Below are 4,714 nucleotides of genomic sequence, written 5' to 3'. Positions count from 1 at the left end.
TTTGACCTGTTAATATGGCTCAAAATAATTTGTAACAAATTATTGTCATTGAAAACAAGTCCTTAAGGATTTTTATGTTCCTTACATTGATTATAAGACAATAGAATCCATTTCTCCCTTTTAAAAAGAAAAATTTCCCTTGATTTAACCCAAAGAAATTATAAATAATTATATATTCTACAATTTGCACTTTTCAGCTCCGCTACCTACAAATTTAACTTTTTTGGTGCATGTTCTACAAAATTCATTTTTTCTAGTATGTCTAAGTGTTCGAGAAAATGTACTTTGGGTGAGAAAAATGAACTTCAACAAGCTCCTTCGAATTCAAACTTAATACCTCTCCCAAATCAAACATTGTCAAAACCAATTCAATTGCTAAGCTAACCCAACAAATACATATTAATAATTTGGACATGTTTTTCTGTAAATAAAGGATAAGCCTTTAGGCTTAACCATGCATATTAGACAATATTCGAACATACAACCATACAACACAAGGAAGTTCATTACCTGCACCTTCAGGCCAATTCACGACAACAAAACTTGTGATTTCTACCTTCAAGCCAATGAGAACGACCTTCCCCATTGGACCAACACAATAGAGTTGATGACATGCACCTTTGGCCAATGTATTGAAACTCAATGGAGTTCATGACCTTGCGCCTCTGAGCCAACACAACGGAGTTCACAACCTCCTCTTTTGAGCTAACATAAGAGAGTCCACAACTTGTGCCTTCAGGCCAACATGACATAATTCATGACCTTGGTACCTTGCACGTTCAGGATAACACAACAAAGAACACGACCTGGGCCTTAGGAAATCAACATAACTAAGATCATGAACTAGGCATTTGGGATAATAAATAGACTTATGACCTATGCTTACAAGTAATCAACGCAACAAAGAATATGACTTGTGCCTTAGACAATCAACACAACATATATCATGAACGAGCCTTTGGGCTAATCAACAAACCTACAACATGTGCCTCCAAGCAATCAACACAATGAAAAACATGATCTGCAAATCAGGAATCAAAACAACAAGGATCACAACTTGGGCCTTTGAGCTAATCAACAGACTTACGACCTGTTCCTCTTGGAAATCAACACAACAAAGAGCACGTCCTATGCCTTTAGGCAATCAATAGAATAAAGAGTGTGTGAATACAACTCAATAGAGCTCATGTCCTAGCTGGAAAAAAAATAATCCAACATGCAAAAAATAGAGATAATGTCTCCGGGAAAATAAGCCACCCTTTTATGTCCCTTAACCAGACATATATTTCAATGATAGAGCACATACCCAATCAAATTGACCACCTTCATATATATAAGAGTGAGTGGAATTGGAATTGATTGGGGTTGATGCCAATTTGAAATTTGGGGGCTGACATGAATTGAGAAAGCTTCATGTGCCCTTGCCATGTGACCTAGTCATGGTTTCCATGGAAAAAATAATGTTGAAGTCACCCTCGACATGTGGCATGGCCTGAATGGGCCACGTCTCACTCAAAATCTATCCAATTGGCCAACCGAATTACCTAGTCAGTATGCCATGTGGCACCTACCACGTCATCATGAATCTCTCACTACCACATGTCATCAACAACAAATCATGTTTTTCCATGTGTGCTCCATGTCACATTGTGTATGTGTCAAATTTTAATTACTTGGAGTAGGCCTATGTGGCAGGAGACTCCCTCAATTAACGGTCATGTATGTTGAAACTCTATCTACAACTCATTCCTTTGTATGGCCACGAGATCAAATGAATCTACACAAAAGGTGCATGATCTTTAATAGAGTAACGTCATGCATGTTGGACCAATTTTTGCCATTGATTTGCCAAAGAACCCTGATTTTCTATAAAAATTGCATGAGGTTTAACTAATTTGGGGTTTGCGGGTCTTAACGCCTTGATTAGGCCTTTTTCCTAATGATAAACTTCAAACAATCATAACTTGTCATCCGGGAAGAGTTTGACCAAGTGTGATATATGGTTGGAAATTTTTTGAAGAGGACTATCCAACCACGCCATCCATAGCTTCATTTGAACAACATAACTTCAACCAAAACTCAATGAAATTTGAACCACTTTAACACTATTTGATGTGATTGGGCAAGACATTGAACTATCATGTTCCTTCCTTTGACTCATCAATGACACTATGGATTCCTTAGACTTCCTATTTGACATCAATGACATTGGTTGTCATCAATGGAAACACTATTTCCAACAATCTCCCCCTTTGTCATTGATGACAACACCACTAGACATTGATGGTCATTTATGGAAATAGACTAAACTCCCCTATCATGCTATTGGAAAATTTTTGCTAATTACGAAACTTATCCTACTTGTTTCTACTTCTCAATATCTGTTCTCTCTCCTTTAATATCTACATTCTCTCCATAATCCTCCTTTTGCTTCAATGTCTACTTTCTCTCCCCCTTTGACATTAATGGCAAAGAGGCATGAAGATGATGGCTACTTACCAATGCTACAAAAGTATTCTTGAATCTTCCCGAGGACTTGATCCTTTTGTGAATGAAATATGCCCCCTGTAATGTGAGTATGTCAGTAACCTCTCTTCTTACAAAGACTTCATGCCATGTACATGTTCAATCTATTATATCTAAGATATTTACACAAATCCTCTGATCTATTGCTCTTTTGTCATATGGACATAAGCTACACAAATTTTTTATCAGCTACAAGTGTCCAAATATCTACTCTTGAATTGCTCAGCTTCCTTAAACTGCTCAATCTCTTCTTTTAATGGTTATTAGATAAAATGATGTTCAACTGCTCTTATGATTAGAATTTTTATTTTGACTGTGAAATTGTTTCTGATGGTGGACCTACTCCCCCTGTGCATAACCTCTCTACATATACATACTTGTTGTTTTCATATTTTTGCCACTATACTTTCTTTGCAAATGATTTTCATGGTTTCCTTGATCTCTTTTATCAATCATTGCTTCATTACGAATCATCTTGCCTCCATAATCTTGCTTCTTCAAGTTTCATTTCAAAAAAATATATTCTTGAAGAAGCCTTCACCAATGGACTAGAACCAATGGGTCATATGTAACCTTTCTTCTTCTTATTTCATTCTCCACTCATTGGAGTTCATTCTTGAGTCAATAGAGAGTCTCTCTCCCTTATGTCATCTCAAATTGATCCTGCAGTCATGTGTTATGTGTCCTTCATTATAACACGTGAAGCATTCTATATTGCATTTGAACATTAGCAGGAATGACCCATATGACTTGTTATCATAACTCCTAATTTGATTGCATATATATCTAAGCATGGTAATTGGATCACACCCTCTATACCTAATACAATCATCACAGGTTCTACAGTCCCTTGCTTTGTGTCCAAATTTCATGCATGAGAAATAAAGACCAAAAAACATATTTTAATGCCTAGTGGCATGAGGTTTCTTTGATGAGACTTGTCTTCTGAAGTTGTTCCTTTAAAGTGTTTCATTTCTTTGCTAATTTTAACTCCTCTTTCATTGTTTCTTGTGGAAACCTTGAGAGGATTTTTCATCAATGGGGGATATTATACTTTCATTCTAATTTTTCATGCTTGAGATACATGGATCTTGATAATTCCTTATGTCCTTCTAAGTGTCACTTAAGAAACTGAAGTGAACATGCTTGGACTGATTCATTACTTGCTTGGAGTCTTCAAGTTGTTGGATCCAATGAATGTTTGTACATAACTCTTAGGGTATTCTCCGTCTAGTATTCTTGAGGTATCTTTAACTTTAGATGGCTCACAACCTTCCTGATAACCAAGGCTTGTTTGGATGAGAGGAGATATTTGGATGTTGAGGATGTGATCTAGTGACTCGGACCTTTTGAGAAGCTTTATTTGTGATTGAGTTGTTCCAATTTTTCTTTAAAAAGCACAACTTCGTCTTCTATTTTTTCACAAAGTTCTTCCTTTTTGTTTAGTTCTGACATAAACTCCTTTATCTTTTTGGCTTCTTCTAGTTCGACTTTAAGAGATCTAATAGAATTTACATTTCAATCTCTGTCTTGCAATTGTTGTTCTAGATGATTGACCATATTTATACGAGATTTTATTTCTTTAATGCACTTATGATTTCTCCTTCATAATCTACTTTTTCTTTAGCTATGAACAATATCTAACCTCTTTCATGATCCATGACACTTTCATTGCTTTTGTAATCACTTTCTTCCTTTGAGAAGAAGTTTTTAATTTTGGAATTTTGTCTTCTCTTATGATCCTTAGACTTGAAATTTACTTCATCGTCACTATCATTCATTTTTGCATAAGGACATTCATAAGCATATTGTCCTATTCTTCCACATTAAAAACATTTAAAAGGAAGCTTACCTTTAAATTTTCTAATTCCCTTCTATAGTTTTTTGATGAAATTGGCTTCTTTTCCATCTGATTCATGACTAGACTCTTCTTGATTCCTATGCTTACTTCCTTCCTTTGTTTCTTTAAATGGTTTTTCTTTGACTCTTTACTTAACATTTTTTGTCCTCAACTCATACGTGTTCCAAGAAGCATATACATGCTCAACTTGTCCACATCTCATAGTTGCTCAAGGGTGGATACTTTGGGATTGAATATTGAAGGAAGTGATATTAATATTTTATGAACAATATCAACTTCTTTTATTTCTTCACCAAGACCTATGATAGAGTTGGCAATGTTGTCTAC

Source organism: Pinus tabuliformis, chromosome 8 (genome assembly GCF_031772625.1).
Source record: "Pinus tabuliformis cultivar Carrire ecotype Pingquan chromosome 8, CPIR1, whole genome shotgun sequence".
In the NCBI taxonomy this organism is placed as follows: Eukaryota; Viridiplantae; Streptophyta; class Pinopsida; order Pinales; family Pinaceae; genus Pinus; species Pinus tabuliformis.
Note: the sequence above shows the minus strand (reverse complement) of the source record.